The 21,879-nt window shown below is 42.1% G+C and overlaps 2 protein-coding genes across 3 annotated transcripts in view; both read left to right on the top strand.

The window, feature by feature from the left end:
- htr1d (5-hydroxytryptamine (serotonin) receptor 1D, G protein-coupled) overlaps nt 1-21,879 on the top strand; it is a 76,862-nt gene that overhangs the window by 33,393 nt on the left and 21,590 nt on the right. The window contains exon 1 of one of the 2 annotated variants that reach the window (XM_052086319.1): nt 19,160-19,179. The exons of the other annotated variant lie outside the window; for it this stretch is intronic. The gene's annotated coding sequence lies outside the window, so the exon portion shown is untranslated. Of the gene's footprint in view, nt 1-19,159; nt 19,180-21,879 lie in introns of those variants that run through there. 2 annotated transcript variants of the gene reach the window in all.
- LOC127614881 (mitochondrial basic amino acids transporter) overlaps nt 20,103-21,879 on the top strand; it is a 207,282-nt gene continuing 205,505 nt past the window's right edge. The window contains exon 1 of the mRNA XM_052086327.1: nt 20,103-20,120. The gene's annotated coding sequence lies outside the window, so the exon portion shown is untranslated. The remainder of the gene's footprint in view (nt 20,121-21,879) is intronic.

The following is a 21,879-nucleotide window of genomic DNA, read 5'->3' as shown; positions in this document are numbered from 1 at the left end:
TTTAATTGCGTTTCCAATAAATATCCATCAGAAATGACAACAAAGGGTGTGAAATGCCCCTGTTGCAATGCAATAGTCCATTTTTGGATGAATCAAGTCAAATTGGATAATTTCCCGCAGCACTCTAATGGCACACTAATGTGCGGCACAGTGGTTGATAATCTGAAGTGATTTCGATTACATAGCCACGTGCTCATACATCTCGATCGGTTCTGCTGAAAACCCAATTGCGCGTCGCCATCTTTCAACAGCGGAGAAAAAAAAAAAAAGCAGCTATCACACAAATGCACACAGGCTTGCTTGATAAAGAGGAATTATTGTGCAAATAATAGCACAATAATTCCAAGACTCATTTGATGAACACGCCGACGATAAATGTCAACAGTGCGGCGCTCAGTCGAAAGCAAGCGTGCGGAAGGCATTCCTGAGAGGATTGTGAAGTCTGAAGGGGAAGCCTTCTCCGTCTCACGCGGCTCATGTACAGCTCAGAAATAATCAATGTTTCGCCTCAAACCAGAGCTATAGATCACGCAATTTTAATTAACTCTCATGCCGTGTCCCCGTGTGCATACATTAGCCCGGCGGTCTCCTGATAACATGACCTCCGAGACGTTGCGGCAAAGATCATCATTAGCCGGTGATTTATGAATAAAGTTTATTACCTTTCATCAGAACCTATCGCCCTCTTTGTAGCGTACCTTATTTTGCCGTCGGCTCAAATTTCCTGGGAAGCAAACCCTTGTCTCATCTCGATATTATTCCATATGAGACATGTTTATTTAGTTATTTTTCATTTTCATTTAGTGGCGCCATTGGTCATAAATTCTAAGCCCGCCCCACAATGAGCAACAATGCCCAATGCGACCGAAAGTTGACCGTTAGTTGGCGACTCTTCACCGCACACCGAGCGATTGAGCGCCACCTGTCTACTTAACCAATGCTGCCCCGTACCGTGTTTTAGGCATAAATGTAGCTACTAGGGCTGTGCATATTTCTAGTAAGAGATGATTCAATGTTGTATTTTCAAGTGGAACATTGGATTTGATTCGACACACTCGCATCTTTATCGACGGAAGGTCTGTCACTGGACCAGTAAACACCTGAGAAACACAGACACACATTATCACCGTATCTAAAAGAAAATCCGTCTGGTTGGTCATTATGTGACAGACATTCTCATCATCGCTACGTTTTGTATCTCAGCATTCATTGCCGGAAGAGGCTGAAAGGATTTTTATTGCCGTCTTTGGGTTGCCCACGACCAGGCTTTTACTTGATTTATTATCCGAATACGCTTTTAGCAGTTTAGATGATACGTTCTACGAGTTTGTTTTGCGTTTTCTTGGCCGTCTTTTGATACAGTATTACAACAGAAGTTACATCAGAGAGGTGACGACAGTCGAGCATTACGTAGTCCTGGCTAATCATTACTTTTTTGTTCTAGTTGTCTCATCTAATATCCCTCAGCATGATTTATAAAAGTCATGTCAGAATCACTTTAAATGCTTAAGGGAGTCCTTTGAAATGTAACCTAAGCCATTTTGAGGGATTTTTTTATTTCATTATTATTTTTTTGAATGTCAAATCCACACCGCCATGTCATCCTTTTCTCTGCAGGGTTGTGTAATGATCATGCTTGGCGCCACCTCGGCTGTCAGCCTCAGTTAATAGTGGCTGTAACCTCATGTAGTAATTCTCATCAGCGCGAGAGTGGCAGCCCTTCAGGCAGAGAGGCCCAGGGAGCCGTGAAACGAGATGTGGACCGCCGCGGGTGCTCCGGCACACTTGAATGGTGGTGGCTGACGTAGTGAGGAGAGGCGCACTGACACACAGGTTGGTGGGGATTAGGCTGAGGGCTGACAGATTGTCTCCAAAGACTTATAAAGAAAAGAAGGGGGGGGGGGGGGGTATCTTCAAGCAAAGCTCTCATCTTGCTTTTTGTTGCTGGAAGATTAAAGACAGACTGGAAACACAATCAACTATACTTCCAGATGGGAATAAGAAGCGGGAGAGATGGATTACTTTTTTCAAAAAAGATACAGTGAAGTCAATTTTCTGAATGTTGAAATTACATTTGGTGAATGAGGAACCAACATGCAACAGCATGTTTCAGCATTCTTTTCCCATAGGAAATGGAAATTTAATGAGTCTAGATAAGGATTATTGAGAGAATGTGTGGATGGATGTTCAAACATTCGCAGCCATAAAATATTTATTCACTGCATGGCCAATGGTCAACATTATTAACTGGCATCAAGGTATGAAAAGCATTGTAATAATATTGCAGGAAAACAAACGGTCTTTAAGTCAACTGCGAACTAGGGATGGGTGAGTACTTATAACTTGTATTGCACCGGGACCTGAACGACTTTCCCGTTATTACCATATCGTCGACGGCGAGCTCTTACAGGCAAAGCCTTTGTTCACAGATCTCAGAAACATCAAAAATGCAATTTGTGTATTGCCAGTACACACGTTGACAAGAAAGTCATGAAAATATTCCTTAACTGGTATTTTGTGTGTGTGTGTGTGTGTGTGTGTGTTTCATTTTATTTATGTATTTATTTAAAGTCATTTTTATGTGTGTCCTATACAACAAAATTTAAAAATAATAGATGCAATTTAAAACATTTTTTTAATGTAATATATTATTTAAAATTATATGTCACTGGTTTGATGAAAAATGTATGTTTCAAAAGTTCAAGTTGTATCAGTACTGACAATGCAACACATCCTGATTTATATAGCGCTTTCACAACAGCTGCAGCTGTATCAAAGCGCTTAACATAACTTGGTATCGGTTTCGAAGTCTACTCAAGAGTTGAGTACTCATACTGGTATCAGACTGAGAAAAAGTGGTATCGAACATCCCCACTATAAGCTCATTATCACAGTCAACTCAACAAAATAAACATGACAAGGACAAGAGTCTGCATCTGCAATGTAGTTACCAAATATGCTAAAAGTTAGCCACGCTTCTTCTATTTCTTCTACTACCATGAGTATGGCTTCGCTGTTGCACCATGCTGCCTCTGACAGGTCAGTCATGGTACTACATCATATTGGTAGTGGATGATGTGCTATGTTGGCCGTCTTGAATATGCTACAAATAGCAGGAAACATTTTACAAACATATATATTTTTTGATCTTCAACTTTCACATACATCATTGATAAAGTGTGCTTCAGTGAGCTCTGCTGACACGAGTGTCTAGGACTGTTTCTCATTCGTTGTGGCACATTTTTAAAACACGAGGTGTTGATATCAGTGCGATTAGCCACAATGGCATCAAGCCAAACCATTACCCAGAGAATAATGCCACAAATGGAAAAAAAAAATCTTTCAATTAATTTGCGGCCATCTGTGATTAATGTGGGACTAAAAATCCTTCAACGAAACGCGAATAATGATGCAATTCTTCACTGAACATCATGCAGTGAATCAAAATAATTTGCTTAAATGACTGCCCATGATATTAGCCGGATCAAATCATCAGTATTCAACCCACTCGCTGCAGTTCATCACATCTTCAGCTCAAACCTCAATTACGTCCCATCAGCGTCATCTCCTTTTTCCTATAGGCATGCAAAATTGGCTAAGTTTGCATCCCTCCATAGTGTCCTCTTTACCTTATGTTAACACTTACATAAAACGAGAGCGGATGTTGCACTCTGCGAATATACCGCATGCTCAGTATGTGGAGGAGTGTATGTGAAGAGGGAACATATGCTGCGCACATTATTTGAAGCGTCTGACTCATTAGGTGTTCTGCATGAGAACATTGGGGATGTGCGGGGACGCCCAGGACCAAATTCTCCCTCACTAGCTGACTAAAATAAATACCACATACACGTGGTCATATTTTTAAAACAAAGAAGGGAGAATGTGAACTCGGAGTTAGCAGCCTCCGAGTTTACTGCCCCCTTGCCTTTTACCGCAGCCAACCATGCATTTATATCAATGTAACATTTTATGACAGCTTCGCACAGGGTCACAGTGAATGCATGCTGTTTGTTTGTTTTTGTTTTTGTTTTTGTTTTTGTTTTTGTTTTTTATGTCAGACTGTAATGGCCAAAGGTTGTGTAGTCTAATATGAAGTAAGCTCGTAGTTTGGATTTGAAATATATCTCTTGTGACACCGGTCGCAGGCTCACAAAAACATTCTGTAACTTTTTTAGCATGCATAAAATGGAGGTTGGTACTGTCCAAAAAAAAAAAAGTTATTGTTATTCATATAAATGCTTCATCAGTCTGATTTGATTGTTAATGTAGTTGAGAAATACTTTAAATTGCATCACTGAGTCTTGATTAATGCATTCAAAATGCTGTTATTGAAGAATTTGATGAGCTACATGAATAAAAGCTTGTCGTGAAAGATGTTTCCAGGGACAGTGATTCGGGGTTATGGTCAGGTCAAGATCAGGGTCGGGGATGTCGTACTTTTAAGAGTTTGGGTTTTGGTAGTTTAAGTTAAGACTCAAGATTTATGATGAGGGTTAGGCTACGGTAAAAGTGTGAGTGAATTTTTCGGTTAGGGTACAGTAAATTTGAGGTTAGGGGTTTAGAGTCGAGGAAAGGACAAGATTCGGGATCTGGTTTTAGGATGAAAAAGGGCAAGACTTAGTTTGTATCAGGAAGGGGTGTCCAAACCTTTCCTTTTTGGGGCCGCATGCAGAAAAAAATGGAAGCATGAAAGGGCCACTTTAAAATTGAAAACATTTTGAAACATGCTCAAGTCAATCATGGAAGCAGTTATATATCATTTGTGTTAGTTACTTTCATTGGCTTTTTGTCATTTTTAATATTATTTGGGGTTTTTTTTTGTCATGTCGCGGGCCAACAAATAACGGATAGTGGACCGCAAATGACCCCCGGTCTGTAGTTTGGGCACCACTCATGTAAGGGTTCGAGTATGTGGTTTAGAATGTGTTTAGAAGTTTAAAAGTTATTGTTCGGGCAACATCCATGTAAGCTTTGGCATTTAGGGTGAAAGATATTTGGAGTCGGGTAAAAATAAGGTTTGTATGGTGATGGTGAAGCATTTTTCAAGAAATGTTTTTGAACCCATTTTTGATTCAAGGGATTCATTTTGCATTGGAGAAATCCACGCCCCCATTCCGACCCCCCCCCAAAAAATCATGAAAATATGAATACTAAAATAATTATCTTATATGAATTTACGCTCAAATTGATGAACCCTGTGAGAAATCTGTGCCTGTTTAACCCTTTAAGGGACGACGGTTACTACAGTGGACAGTTTATCATGTGATCAGCTTACAGGGAGCATGAAAGGGTTAATCCGTCACAACGCTTTTACTTCCTCTGTTGTATGCATGGCAACCGGTGGACCCACGGGTTTATTGTACTTTCAGCCATGTAATGAAACGACATGTAATTCTTCTGCCCTTCAGGACTCATGGATAATAACCCAAAGCACCCCTGATGGTGTCTCATGGCACACTCGGTTGCTACGGCAGCCGCATTTGGAAATCACTGCTTTAGGTTATGTGTTTGGACGTCAACAAAATATTTTAAGGCTCTTTTAATAAGGCCTGTGTCGGTTCAAGAGACTGATACAAAATATTCATCTTGGGCAGCAAAATGAACGATTCCAAGCAATTTTTGAACTGTCTGGACTTCGCCCGCCTCACCAAAACAAAAAAAAAAACGCATGGAACTCCCTCTACATTATTGCATGTTCAGAATCTGGAATCAAGTTCTCATCAAAGTTGGAAAGATCTTGAAGAAGTTAAAAGAAACACAAGCCCAGAAGACTATTGATCACTTTTTTTCTATTTTGACACTGACATTTGCGTCGAGTTTATGCTGATGTTCCTGCTCTCAGCTCAGTGAATATGTGACTGGAGTTGAGCAAAACCACAGTGGCAGCATCTTTCAGCCCGCACTTCGCTTACTTCAGGTCAAAGCCAAATGATTGTCTGGTGAAGCACACAAGTCATCGGCGTGTCGATTGGGTCTTTTGGCAGCCACCGTGGAGACAGCGAGGTATGGCTGCAACTCAAATACCACCTTGTATAATTCATAAGATGTTTGCTGTCCATCGACCTTTGACGACTTAATACATACTGTAGGCCTCATTCTTATATGAAAGAAAATGTACAATCAAACGTACCGAAGTGATGTTGAGTCGAGAGATTCAAGCGAGGAGGTTGTATTTAGATCTCGTCGGTCGTTTCGTAAGCATAAATGAATACGACAGTTTGTACGGTAGATGGAAACACGTTCTCAGATTGTTCTGGGATGCGAGCTAGCGAGCAGAAAAAGCCGCCGCAAACTTATCTTTGCACTGATCTGTGTAGCTTCGAGATCAAGCGAAGCATGACCTCGATCTTCCGCTCACGAGGTCGTGCGTGCGCTATCTATAATTCACCTTGGAGGGTGCCTCTAATGAGGAAGCCAAGACGTGTGTCTCTCTGAGCCTCGATTTCCGAGATAATCGGGTATCAGCGGTGACACTGGCGTCAGGTGAATTAGAGTGCAATATATATTCTTTTTAAAGCAAGGTGCCGCGTTGCTCCCTAAAAGATTTTAGGAGGTTTGTTGGGCACAGAATGGCACAATGTTGGTTGAAAAAAAAAATGTATCCGCTAAGTTCATAATAACCTCTGCAAGAAACGCAAGGCGAAGCAACGTTTTGCCTTCGGTTTGATCGTAGTAGGCAGTCTTGATAACCACAAGCAATTGTGCTTGCCTACAACGCAACATCTAAAGTCAACCTGAAACGGATAAGATGCTGGTCCAGTCTCCTATGCACAGAGAAAGTTAAGGTGCTAAAGAAATCAGATGTCATTACTCAAGTATACATGCTGAGGGGGATGCAAAGTACAAGGAAGATGAGAAGGCAGACCTGGTCACTTTCTGCAGAACCATTATTGTAATGAACTGCCATTCAACCTTTCAGGGACAGCGGTTCCTACAGTGGACAGCTTATCGTGTTATCAGGTGCATGAAAGGGTTAATAAAAATTAGAAAGACTGGATTAGTTTGAATACTTGAAGAAAATCTGAACTTTTATTTGCAAAATATTGAACGATTTAAGACTGAACAGTTCAAGTACGGTGGGGATCATCGTGTGCTTATCACTTCAGTTGGTCCCCGTTAAATGTCATGTTGGATAATTATGCCCCCAAGTATATTTAAACATTGTCTTAAAGTGATCGTAATGAGGTTTAATTAGAGATTCCCATTTTCGAACCGCACCGCATGACTCCATATTTTTCTTGGCCTCACTGAGATCATTCCTCCAGATTTACTGTAATTACCTCCTAATCAACTAGTGTCAATTAATGTTAATGACTCTCAGTTGCGCTACTGTCGTTGCTTAAAGGGACACACATGACAACCTTTTAACCATCAAGCAGTGAAAGAAAATGCACAGAAAGGTTCGTCTAAAACTCACTCGTATGTAAGTTAGTCGGTGCGTCAGTCACTTAGTACAGTGGGCATAAACACAACACAAATGTGTTTAAATGTCATTTTTTGTAATGGAAAAAACCCCCAATAGTAAATCATTTAAAAACGTGACCTATAAGCTGTCCAGCTCAACTGAAAAAGAGAGAACGTGGTTTTACAACTAGGGATGAGGTTCATGTTAAATGGGAGTCAGCACATTCACCCCAAATAAAGTTCAGCTGTTCCGCTGGGCTTTTGTTGACATTTTTGAAATACCGTATTTTCCGCAATATAAGGCGCTTTGGAGTTATAAGGCAAGCGCACCTTCAATGAATCTCCTATTTTAAAACTGTTTGCATAAATAAGACGCATTATGAGGCACATAGAATATAATCTCCGATAGTGGCTAAGGTTGTGTTATGCATCTACGAGATGGAGCTACGCTAAAAGTAATACAATCCGATACAATACGGTTCCGCTTTATTTATAGAGCAGTTTCACAAAAGGTGCAGCTGTAACAAAGCGCTTTACAGAACATTTAAAAGACTATGTCCATGAAATCAGAATATTTGTCTATATAATAAGGCGCATTGGATTGTGAGGCGAACTGTGGACTTTCAAGAAAATCGAATACTTTCAGGTACTCCTTATAATGCGGAAAATACGGAATACATCTTGCAAGACAAGCTGCAGTCAGCGGGGACCTTCCATGGCACCGGAAGGACAGGCAAGAATTCTAGTTAAAACAAAAAAATGGCGCAACAGGGGCCTGAAAAAACGAAAGTAGCAAGTAACGTCCTGAGGCATTTTGCCGGCTGAAAAATGGGAAAACCGCACCCACCTAGTCTCATCCTCCGCACTCCCATCAGCAGCTGTTGTGTGGACGCTTTCACAGTTCAGGGTCAGTCTTTGGATCTTTGCGTCCGATGCGTTTACGATTGACATTTCTCTTTGGCTCCAAGCAAGGACCCAGAGAGCGTAAAACCGTATCGACCACTTTATAAGAGTGAGGGGGGAGGATCAAGGGGTGACGGGCTTTTGAGAATTTGTTGGAATTCAAAAAACAAAGAAAAAAAAAGCGTCTGCCATAGATCTGCTGGCTCAAAGTACAAAGTCATCCGGCGTATAACACTACTGTGTCGTACTTTACGGCTGCGATTAGGCTGATCAGTGTCATTGATGAGTGTTGGAAAAAAGCTCAAGAAAAATTTAATTCACAGTGGAATATCCAGACGTGGCGCATACCTGCCCACAGGAGTAAATTATTAACTGACTCTGCAGCTCTTCTCGGCCCTGTGGAGCTTTAAAGCTGTCAAGATGGCTTATTTTTTATTCTATTAATGTTTCCAGAGTGCTGTTTTGCACTGCAGCAAGACGGTCTTGGGTGGAAAAAGCTCAAAATACAAATTTTAAGTGATAAACAAACAGTTTCAGGACAACACAGTGGAGAACCATCAACTCAACATCTACTGTATGTCTGGAATTGTTTTGCAGCACACGTTAAGAGTCAGTCCAATTCCATCCAATATGCACCTATTGCTTCTTTTACAGGGTAAAGGGTCCCAACGTATCCAAACCATACCGTACACCATTTCATTATATTTGCTCTTGGACTAAATGTTTGTCGAACATTGTTTGTAAACGTACAGTCCGCAGTTTAGAGTTTCCTAAAGACGCTGCCAAAATGGTGCGTGAGTAACTGCGTAAAATATTCAGTGAACATTAGGGCTGGGATATTATGGAAAAAAATTAAAATCACAATTACCTATGATGGATACTGAAATCAAGATGAATAAAACAATTAATTAATGGAGTTCAGAACTTTGTATTTATTCAACAACAAAATGTGAAGTACTCAAAACCAACATCGTAGGTACATCGTGAAAATATGTGTAATCACTCCCGGGGCGAACGGCTACTTTGCCGTTAGCATGTCGAAGGGGATTTTCCATTGACTTAAGCATTAGCACGGTCAATGTTTGCCTTGTACTTAAATGTACTGGTACCGGTAATAAATGTGTGTAATAAATTTTGTTGTGTGCTTTTTAGTGTGAGTCATTAGACATTTTAAAGCTCGCTCAGGGAATCGCGTGCACGTCACAAATTTGCCGCGCAAGCAACATGGTGCGTTCAGGGTACTTTCACAACGTCGGTAATTTGCAACTGCACGAAACCGTTCTGTATCGTTTTTCTTTGTTTATGTTTTAAAGATCGTGCGACGCCAAAATCCAAGTAACGATTACATTTTGTGTGTGTGTGTGTGTGTGTGTGTGTGTGTGTGTGTGTGTGTGCGCGCACATTGAGATGGAAAAACTGTTTCTAATCAGTTTCCAAGCTGCTAGTCTGCTATTCATCGTTAACTCCGCTTAACTTGTCGAAGCTTATTCACTTTTCAAAAATTCACCTGTCTGCATCTGTGGTGCTCCCTTTGAAATGCCATAAGATACCGTCAAAGCGCTCTCTAAATATTGGTGTCAAGGAAGTGTATGCTGAGATGACACATTTCGATTTAAAGACAATCTTTGGATGTCAGGGCGGGGCTATGTTTAGCCTGGGTTGTTTGTGGAAGTTACGAAGAGTCTTCACAGCAGCGGACACTTTGTTTGGATCATAATTTGTGGTATATTTACAGTTTAACTGTTAATATAGGCAATTGTAAAGCTTTTTAGGGAGCCGGGGGAGGGAGGGGGCAGTTATTTGTAACGGGGCTCAGTCCCTATTGGTCTATATATATTTTTTCAAGCCACTCTCAGTTCACACTGAGAGAAAATTGGATAATGATTCTTCATTCTGAACAATAGCGGAACAGCTTGTGAACAATATGGTGAGTGTTGGCATTTTAGTTGTCAGACCTCTGGGACGCAACAGCGGCGAGGAGAAACAGTCATCTTCCGTCTTGCCGAAGAGCATCGCAAGAATATTAAAGAGTTTCAGAGGAGTCTGAGTCAACACTGGAGACGTATCCCACACCCCCACCCCACTTCTATTTCATGCTTTTCTGACACTTTGTGAGCTTTTAATGACAATGCGACTTGGGAACCGTGGCGGAATTTCCTAAGGGGACAGAGAGTATCAAAATCGAGGAAATGAGAGATGAAAGTGGAGGAAAAAGAAGGAAGATTCCTTCAGGTTTTGTCTTGATTTTCCTGTCAGAAGTCTTCACGTGGTTTGAGTTTGTGGAGATGTCTGTCGAACAAGCTTAGCTTGACTTCATGACTTTCTCCTTCGGGGCCTGGCTGTGATGTCTCTGCAACTCCATTACCTTTTCATATCTTTGAGATCATCATCATGGTGGCACCTTGTGCTGCGTCCTGTCATCGTCACTGTCAATTAAAGCGGGGTTTGCTGATATTTATATTTATCCGCACAAAAAAAAATAAAAAATCAAAGCTATTTCTGATTTTATGCCGGTGAGGCAAATCGAACTTATCATCGACTCTTATGTCACGATTTGTTCCACATGCAGCTGTCACTTCAAAATCAATATTACTTTTGCTTTGGCATTGGGGCTAATGAGCCCGAGATATTCTGTGCAAAACTGTGCGGCAATTTCAGGCATCGTGCTGATTGACTGAGTGCTGAAAAAATCAAACTGACAACCAAGTTACCATTAATAGAAGTAAAGCAAAATCATTTCAGCATGGTAAGTGCAGAAATAAGTTCAACAGGTAAAATGGTCAAAGAGCAAAATCAGACAACCTTACCTTTGATGGGTGTGTGTTTTTTTTTTAATTAGGTGACATTTTTTTTGTTCATTCATTCATTCATCTTCCGAGCCGCTTGATCCTCACTAGGGTCGCGGGGGTGCTGGAGCCTATCCCAGCTGTCTCCGGGCAGTAGGCGGGGGACACCCTGAATCGGTTCCCAGCCAATCGCAGGGCACACAGAAACGAACAACCATTTGCACTCACACTCACACCTAGGGACAATTTAGAGCATCCAATCAGCCTGCTACGCATATTTTTGGAATGTGGGAGGAAACCGGAGCACCCGGAGAAAACCCACGCAGGCCCGGGGAGAACATGCAAACTCCACACAGGGAGGCCGGAGCTGGAATCGAACCTGGTACCTCTCCACTGTGAAGCCGACGTGCTCACCACTGGACTACCGGGCCGCCAGGTGACATTTTATTTCAAGAAATTGATTTCAAGATAACCAATAATAGAGAATAAACCTGGCAATTTAAAAGTGTGGTTAAATGTTAAGTCAGCTTTTACAGCACACCCCTATCTTAGCGTGAGCGGAGGGCTACACCCTGGAGTGGTCGCCAGCCAATCACACAACACATCTCGTCAAATTTTAACGCCATAAATCATATCCCGGTTCTCAGTACGCGTGCACGTAATCGACGCCCCCACTAAATTTGTCACTATATGAAAATCAGAAAGGACAGTATGATATTAAAAAGCCACAATTTCTATAAATTGCCGTTACATCATGCGCACCTCCAAACGGAAATAAGCTCGATGGAGATGAAGCGGTATGCGGCGTGACGGCTATCCAAGCCTCTCCAACTCCGCTAGCCCGACATCCTGCCGCTGACAAGCACAGGTATCATTGCTCTAAATGGGCCCTGAGTGGATAACCTTTAATCTCGCCGAGTTAGCGAACGGGCTCGGCGAAGTGAGCGCTCACCTGCCTGTGCCCGAGGACTCTGCCGCCCATCAGCACTCGTGCTGATGACTGCATACATTAAGGAAGTTTAGGCAAGGAGGGGGGGGGGGGGTGAGAACAGAAGGTGGCACGTGGGAATCCGTGCAGCTAGTCAGGCGGCCGCGTCGCGATCACCCCCCCCCCCCCTTCCCATTCATCCTCCACTTTTACATGTTATGTCTTGTGACTTGTTGTAACTGTCATATGCTTAATTATGTGCTAGGGTCATTTTTTATCCTGGACTTAAATTATCCTCAGAAGAGGATAGTTCGAGCATGTTTTTTTTTCCCCTTTCCCTACCCAGCGTTTTCCTTTCTGAATTCTGATTGTAATTTCCCCATTGCGGGACAAATAAAGGATAAAGGAATGTGTTAAGAAAATTAATGACAATGAGGAGAACTTCATATTGGGAGATAAATCCTACCCAATATCCCTAAATAAACATTGCTGCCGAACAAGAACAACAAGAGCGAGTGGAACAAATTTTTTTTTTTTTTTTTTTGCCTCGACAACCAATTTTATTTCGTCTTATATGTTTTCAGAGAATCCCATCAATTAGCAACTTAATTACTACAATTAACTACTTGTAATTACTACAATTAACTACAAATCTAATGATGTTTCCATTAGCCTCAATTAAATGCTAGTTTGTCTTGAAAGGTGGCTCAGCAAATCGTAGCCACTGCGAGATCCCAGTTGTGAAATCGGGGGTGGAGGGGGGGGACCCAGAGTCAGCCGTGTATGTCGTTTACATTCACCCCGAACTCTTTGAGGTTAGAACTGTGACAATCCGACTTCCCGGAAGGCAGCATAAGAAGGATCAAGGCTTTTTGGAATGCATCCTGTAGTGTCAGGCAAAGTGCAAATTTGTCAGCTTTTCAGCGAATGGCTGACAGCTTCAACAGAAAATAACATAAAAATGCCCGTTTATGCTGAATTGGTAATATTTTAAACCCAAACTACAAACTACGAGTTTTCGCAAGAAGAGGCTGTTCAGCCATGACAACGCACCTCCTCTCAATTCCTTGAGCACAACACACTTCCAGGCCAAGAAGTGCTGCACTGACAAATAGTTTTCCTATTCACCAACTTCAGAGTGACATTTTTTTTCCGCTGTTTCGTAATATCAAGGAGTCACATGCTTGTTTTTTTTTTGTTGCAGGGGTTAATGTATTTTCATATGAAAGATAATGTTAAGAATCTAAAAAAAAAAAGCTACTTTATGCTTTCATGATGACAATGTCTGCAATACGTTGGCTGTATGAATGGATGCAAATGTGTCGCAAACCAGACTTGGATTCCAGACTGAGATTATTTTCTGCATTGAGATTGACTATTGCCAGGCAGTTGCATCAGTCCGCGTCACGCAGATGATATCAGAAGCAACCACGCACTGTTCTGTCCTCCTCATATCCTGCGCTGTTGGAATTGTCATTCTTCGACCTGTGACCTGCTCAAATACTGCCGCGGAGGGAGAGTTTGTCAGCATCTTTGACATTGAACTTCATAGTTAAGATTTTGCAAACCCAATAATAATAATAATAATAATCATGCACTCCTTGGTCCAACCATGTCAAATCAAACAGGGAAAATATTTGTTTTGTAATTTTCCGAATGCGAACGTAGTCGCGGCCATATCTTGGCACGCGGCAATGACAGCCGTGATTTAATCACAGCTTTTGCGCTAAGCTGAATCGGTTTCATCTGCGTTTACAATTGTACTGATAACAGGCTGTTAAAGGCTCAAACTTTAGTGAGAATAAAATCCATGGCGGCACTAGAACAAAGGCTTGCTGGGATTTCCCACTTGGACAATGAAAGCTGATTTATTTATTCCTATTTTCATTTCTTTATAATGTTTAGCAACAGTTAGGTCAGCACAAGACCCTGCTGCCTTCTTTATTTTCTTTACAAAGATTTATGTGTCTCAAAAAAGAAGGGGATCCAGTCAAGTCCAATACTCATGTCAATAATGACGGTAAAAGCCTATTTAAGGAGGTTAAATTGCTCCACTGTGGTGAGTGCTGTCTTCATATTTTTCATACTGTCACCGTTTTCTGCATACCGATGAGGAAATATTCCTGTCCTGCCAGAAAAAGGCTTATTTTACCCACTTTCGCCCCCCCCCCCCCCACCTCGATTTCACATCTCTAACATAACAAATGTGACTGTCCTGAGCCAAGTCAAGTCCTTTTGCTGCAACATTGTTTATTTATAAAACTATTTCATGCGCGCGTTTGGATGCAATGCAACACCTGCTGTTCGACTTCTGTTATTTTCTGCAAAGCGTGTCCTGAATGTGAGAGAAAAAAAAAAGAAGAGAATATCTTTGTGAGTTGCGACATCCAGCACAATCTCTTAGCGACTGCGTCGTTCGAAAAGGAGGCCCGGTTCATTTACATAAATTTCCATTTAGATTCTGCATTTAAATGAACCACATTGCAAAAAAGAAAAAATGCAAAACATGTGTTAATCACTGTGGATTATTTACTCCAATTAGTACTGAAACACAAATGTGTTGACTCAAGCCAAATAACCAGTCTATTAAAAAAAAAAAAGGTGCCTTTCCATGTACCAAGAACCAGATGCCTGCGTTCCAAGGGAGGCTTGGGATATAAAATCTCGATGGGCTTCTGTTACATTGCTGTGGATTTGAGGTGGCTGGCTCCTCTGACTGACAATGCCATCACTATGCTTGTGGAAGCCAGTGATTCTCAAATTGGGCTGCGGGACCACTGGAGGTCCTTGAGTTGTTGAATTAAGGGTCCACACACACACACACACAAAAGTGTAATAATCTGTTTTTTCCACAGTTCAGAAAGTGAGATCGTGACTCATTTTTAAAGTAACTAAGTTCGATTAGATGTTAATTTAACAGATATGGAGTACCCTGCTTAGAGTAATAAAGACAACCGGGTTTGGCACATACAGTAATTGGAAGTGCGTTGTTAACCCTCTCGGGTACAACGGTCACTACAGTGGACAGCTTATCACATTATCAGGATACAAGGTGCATAAAAGGGTTAAGATAAGATAAGATAAGATATCCTTTATTCGTCCCACAATGGGGAAATTTACAGCCTCCAGCAGCAAGAATGTATGTAGAAAGAAGAAAGGAGAAAGAGAAAAAAAAACAACAAACATCTTTCAATTCAATACAATATGAACACAAATGGATAAATCGCAGTACTATTTACAATTTTCCTTCACATCATTTAATTATTATTATTATTATGATTGTTATTTTTTATTCATCAGCCTGACAGCAGTCGGTAGGAACGAGCGTCGGTATCTCTCCTTCTTGCAGCGCGGGTGTAACAGTCTCTGGCTGAAGGAGCTACCAAGTGCTGTCAGGGCGGGCTGGAGGGGGTGGGAGGGACTGGCCATCATAGCTTTTAGCTTAGTTAGCATCCTTCTGTTGCCCACCTCCTCCAGAGTGTCAAGGGAGCAACCCAGGACAGAACTGGCCTTCCTGACCAGTCGCTCCAGTCTCTTTCTGTCCCGGGCCGAGATGCTGCCTGACCAGCAGACAATGCCATAATGGATGGCCGAGGCCACCACCGAGTTATAGAACGTCTTAAGGAGTGACCCCTGAACCCCAAAAGACCTCAGTTTCCTGAGTAGGAAGAGTCGGCTCTGTCCTTTCCTAATCAGGGTGTCCGTGTTTGTAGACCAGTCCAGTTTGTCGTTCAGAAGAACACCAAGGTACTTGTAGGAGGTCACCCTCACTATGTTAATTAGTGGTATTGAAGAATAAAGTTTGAAGAATACATTTTTGACTTACCATCATGACTTTTATCTAATGACATTTGTCTTTTTAGATTCCACTTCAATACCTTTTTGACCCATAATTAAAACAAGGGCAGTCGCTTGACATCATGTGGAAATAGGAAAACTCTCCATGTGTCATTTATATTGTTTCTAAATACAATAACAAAATTGGGAACCTTATGCGTTTTTCTCTCTCCGACTGCAGTCCCGTTGGAGAAGCGCCGTCACAATGCCCCAGTGCGGTGCACAATTTACGCCATCCGTGGCAAATTTCTCAAAGCAGGATCGTTCGCACAAAGGCAGAGAAAGTCTTTCCAAAGGTCTGCGTCCGTGCCAACGGATCATCAACAAAAGCTTGACTCAGCAGATGCTTCGGCGAGTGATCAATTTTACCCAGACCGGCTTTATGTTGTAAAAGACATTTTTCCTCTTGCAGGCTTGGAAGCTCACGAAGTCAGTACAGGTAAAGCTTTATCACCCCCGTAAGCATCCACCCAATTGAGCTTTTCTTGATGCTGGCTCAGTGTCCTGATTGACATTGCCTTGTTTCACGCTGAACTTCAGTCGGCAATTTTGCAATTCTCCTCCAATGTCACTTGGTGATCCCTTTGCAAGAGAATGAAATCCTTATTAAAAAAAAAAAGGTTAAGATGTAAAACGCTGATGCCTCACAAATGTCTGCCCGATTCATGAAATGAAATACAATCATGTCTATTGTGACTTTTGGGATACTCAGCACTTCATGAGTTCCGTTTCGAATTCAATATCTTGTCTGTACTTAACTTAAAACTGTCAAGACATGTCACAGAACCAAATGCAGAACTCCAAACGGCACCTTGGCCAATTGGTGTGGGCAAACTGCGCAGAAAAAGGCCTCAAAGTCAGTTTTTTAAGAACATTCCAAGCCGTAATGGAACTTGAGACTTCTTTCTATGTGACAGCAGTGCTAAGCACTCTGTCACCATGCTGCTCAATTATTAATTTTTTCACAGAATATATTTCCTTCATCCCCCTCCAGAGAACCGTTCCTGTAAGACTGAGCATACAGATGCAGACATGTACGTCACATTAGCCAAGGTCACTCAAGTTGTAAGAAATCTCCCAGTGGCAAATCAGGCCCGGATGAGATTCACCTCACGTTACTTCTTGTCTGGATGTCGGGAACTGCCAAATATTGCGGCACGAGTTCCCAGGGAGATTGAAGGAGTCGGGGGGTGGGTTGAGGTCAGCCGGTGGGGTCTACTCGGCAGCCTTCCGCGGAACGTTTATTCAAGAGTACTAAAGAGGAGAATCCAGCGAGATTAACCAGTTCAGGTGGTGGGAAATCTACGGCGTATACCTCACAGTTGGCTCGCTGGCGAGGTTTCCCAGCAAGACCAGTTGAGAGGACACCACAACCTTTTTTTCGAGTAAAGATCTACTTCTACCATCAACCAACCTGCCGCGATCGACCCGTGACTGCACACGCATGCTCTGATGAACGAAACAGAAAAATAAAGCGGACACAAAAGTTTGTGAGTTTGTGAAAAGCAAATCACTGTTAGCTTTAGTAGAGACCTTGACGGAGAGGCATGGGATGCACTTTTGCAGCGCCTTAACTCATTCACTCCCAAAGACGTTTTTAAACGTCTTTTCAGACTTGGTCCAGAATTGGCTGGTATTGAATACGTTTTAATGATTGAAACTCACGCGTACCGTTTTAAAATGCTTCTCCCGGCACTCCACATTCCCATTCTTTGCACCTGCCCTCGGTGGAATCTACATGAAACAAACTCTGAATGAGAATAATAACAATTAAAGATGTAGCCCAATAGCTCTGATCGCAAGCTGCAATTCCAGACTGTTGACCGCTAACGACTTCCGATGATGAAGTTCACTGTAGGTTAAAGGTGACCTGCTTTAAAAACATTTGTTAACATTTTTTGTGAAAGACTCATAGGATTGTAAGAGTTCAGTGTGCACTAAACACTCAAATCTATCATATTAATAACACGCGCACAGACACCCAAATGTTTTTGTTTTTTTTCTCTACACCCCTTGCAATCGACTTGGGACCAGTCCACGAACTACCGGTCAATCGCGATCCCACGACCTCTGTATTGTGAGGTCGACGCCCTAACCACTGGAACCACCAGGCCGCCCCATTCACTTTTAATTAATTAATTAATTAATGTATTTCTTTCTTTTTGAAGACAGCTAAAGGCAAGCACCCCCCCCCCCCCCCCCACCACCACCACCACCCCGCCCCGCCCCCCACCACCACCACTGTTGGCGTTCCACCTTGGCAAACATCATTCACCAAAATTTCCATCCCGGACTCCATACTGCCGTCCAACTTCTTGCGAACAAGTTTTTCTTTGCAGAAACTTTCCATATTTTCCCAAAATGTTACACATCCCTCTGCAACACACCGAATTCACCAGGGTGAGAACAAAAAGCAGCTATGAGAAGTTGACTCTCCCGATCACTGTTTTCACATTATTCATAAAGAAATTTCGTTTTCGTAAGTTTCAAATAATTCCACCTCGACAGAGAAACTTCTAGAAAGCATCCTGTGGGGTGATTTTTAATGAAACTTTCTAATCGAACAATACACTCCATGTAAAAAGAAACACAGTCCCTTTCAAGAGTGCATTGGGAATTTGCTGAGTGTGTGTCTTCTGAATAAACAACTATAAACCTGAGGCTAAGCCGCTTAATAAAATCAACACTATATTGTGTACTGTCTCTCCTGACTTGGCTGACAATAATTGCGTTTTGAAAGAACGCATCCAACTCACTAAGGCAAGGGCCAACTCAAAATTTCACCATCCTGCTCGAACTTTGGCAATGCACGGCAGGTGTCAGCCGTGTGCTAATCTCATTCCACTCACATAAAAAAAAAAAATATTACAAAAAATTATATTGTGGTCCTATAAAATCTGATCACAGTATCTTCTTAGAGTTAGCTGAAAAAAATAACTATTTATTTGTTTAATCTGTAAAAAAAATAGAAAGCTGCTCAGAGACATTTGTAATCATGACAGCGAGTGACCCAAGAACACTTGAACTTTAATTCATAGTAGTTTAGTTCTCGTCATGGCGGAAAATAAACTACAGGGAAACTACATTGATTCTGAAAGGCCTCCAAAGGAACAGGAAATGGGGACCGCATAAAATGTGACACACAGCTGAGTGAGTGTGAAAGTGACAGGAAATGAGGAGGAAAATGCTTTGAAAACAGCCAACCAAACAGAACTTGTTTGATGTCAGTGGAGAAGCAGGTGGGGCTAATCTGTGGATCGTATTTGGAATAAAACTTTCCTTGGAGCACGTTGGACGCTGGAAATGGACTGACATGAGGTAGGATATTTTTGTTACAAGTGATTTCAGAATTGAAAAAAATCCCCACTATGGCAATTATCCCTATTCTAATGTTGAGGGCATTTATTCAATTACTTGGAACATTTCATTTAAACCCCTAGAAAATTATTGTGTCACACACCGGACTTCATTTTCACTATCAATTATTTCCAAGGGTTCCAGAAAACAAATGGATTGATGGACAATGTCCCAACTTCTTTGCGAGTGCTGTTTGAGACAAAAAAAATATTTGGCGAAGTACACATTGAGAATCATTTGGTTAAAAAAAACACACACACACACACACACACACACAAAAAACTTTTTTTCCTTGAGATGGGACTGAAGTGTTATTTGATTGGATTGGATTGGATACATTATTGTCAAATGTACTCATTGTGTTTAAAAAAAAAAAGGCAAGAAAACAAAGACCTCACCACTGCACTTATGTCTCATCCTGCACGCAAAAGTCGGTGCGCGTGGCCTGATCCAAACCGACAGAACTTGTCTGGGGGTAGAGCGTGATCGTAGTTCGTCATTTCCACGAGAGAACACACACTGTCAGGAACAGGGGCCATATGGGACTAAATATCAATAGAATATGCTGGAAATAATCTGCATGTGAACGAATGCACATGAGCGAGCATTCGGCAGTACAATACGGAAAGAGGAAACTCGGAGTCAAGTTCAGCGAGTTGTTTTAGAGGTAATTGCGGGGCAATGCTGAATGAAGCAGATGGCGCTATAATGACCAAAAAACCCGCAAGTGAATCGTTAACTTCTTTCCCGCGTATGTGTTTTGATAGTTAATGAATCCATGCAGATTTTCCATAGCGCTTGTCCTCAGTCCTATCATAAATGACGTTGGCTGAGCGGGAACACACCCTGGATTGGGCGCCAGTCAATCGTAGGGTACAAACTGGAATTCACACCGTCACTGAGTGGGAAATTCAGTTCAGTTTTATTTTGTATAGTGCCACTTCACAACAGGATTTATCTCAAGTCACTTGACCTATAAAAGCAAGTGGAGAAGCAGACTCCTCACTAGTGCAACGATTCGCATTCGCACCAATGGACAATTTCAGTGAACATGCCATGCATGTTTATGGCATGTGAGAGGGAACCAGATTACTCATGTGAGAAGATTGAAACTCGAAACTCAGAGGACCTTAACTGATATTTGAACCCGGAGCCCCTCGATTGTGAAGCATGTTGTGCTAACCACCGTCACCGGATTGAATATGCGGTGAGTCACAACAATTCCAGGACTAAAGCTATAGTTCAAACCGAAATCTTGTGGCCTTTGCTTTGCGAGCTGCAGCAGGACAACTCATGGCTCCTCACAATGGGGTTAGGGGTGTCAAACTCATTTTTGTCGCGGGCCACATTATAGTTGCCGGTTCCCTTGGAGGGCCGTTATGACTGTGAAACCATATGAAGAAGTCAAGAATAAGGATTTATTCAACAATAGTTTAAGTTGCTGGAATGAGAGTTTGGCAAACAAGAATTTGACATTATGGTAGGGACTTTAGCAATTATAAGTCCACATGTTTGATTTGCTTTATCGGGCCAAATCAAATGACGTGACGGGCCAGATCTGGCCCCCAGGCCTTGTGTTTGACACCGGTGCAAAATGCTTTCATTCACATCTTAACATCAGATCTTCCTTATGACTAATTTGATCTTGGGAAAGAAGAAAAAAAATGACGGTGGGGAGGCGGGTTGTTTTAGCACGGTCAGGAACCGGTGGATTCTCAGGGCAAGTTTTCCGTGATGAGCCGTGGTGGATTTTAGACAAATCCTTCCAGAGAAGGCTGGAAAAGTAAGTTCGATTCCAGCAGGGATGCTTTCAAAAGGGAAAACCTGACGTTTGTGGTTATCATCCCTCTTTTGTGAAACCATTCCTGAATCTTTTCTATCACACCTGGGTCAGGTTCATAAAAAAAAATATATATTTTATCATGTCTCGAGACTCCAGCACCCATCCATCAGAATTGCAGGTTGAGAAATTTAATTTGTCACGCCAGCAGTCCGTCATGGTACAGCAATTCACTTTCAGAGAATTCTTTGGATTTTCACCAAATGTCGATAAAAGGCACTGACACTGAACAAACCACCCCAATGCAAGCATTAAGCGACGCGCTCCAGTAGTTTTAGGCGGCGAGGCAGCGGCCATTCGACACGAGCGCCGTGGCCGAACCACAAATGAAAAGCAAATAGTCTCAAGACGGCTCTTGTGCACGGTACACGTGAAAAACGGTTCCATCAACGAGGAGCAACTCATTAATGACTTTCGGTTATTCATTCTCGCCGGGATTGGCGATAATGGAAAGGAGCTGTAGAATGAACGCCGGCGTTCGCTAAAACTTAATTTAATTCGACACGTTGAGTGCCGATAGTCTTGATTAGAATGGAACTCGCAGTTCATTTGACTCATCGTCAATACAAAGTGGCTGCGGGTGGATAGGATGTATGGATGTGAGTCACGCTCAGGTTATGCCGCATCAAACCGATGTCGTGATTCTCTGACAATAACAGATCTCGGCCATCAATTCCAATCATTAACGCATCTTGCCGCAAACGCAGACATACACAAATATCCGTCATGCCCCGGATAGTCATGCCCAAAGGTGGGCTGACTTTAGTGAAGTTTATTGCCCATTAATCACTGCAATAACCTCCGATGATGTGCGCGTTATT

The sequence above is a fragment of the Hippocampus zosterae genome, chromosome 14, assembly GCF_025434085.1.
Source record: "Hippocampus zosterae strain Florida chromosome 14, ASM2543408v3, whole genome shotgun sequence".
Classification (NCBI taxonomy): Eukaryota; Metazoa; Chordata; class Actinopteri; order Syngnathiformes; family Syngnathidae; genus Hippocampus; species Hippocampus zosterae.
Note: the sequence above shows the minus strand (reverse complement) of the source record. Positions and strands in the feature narration are given on the sequence as shown.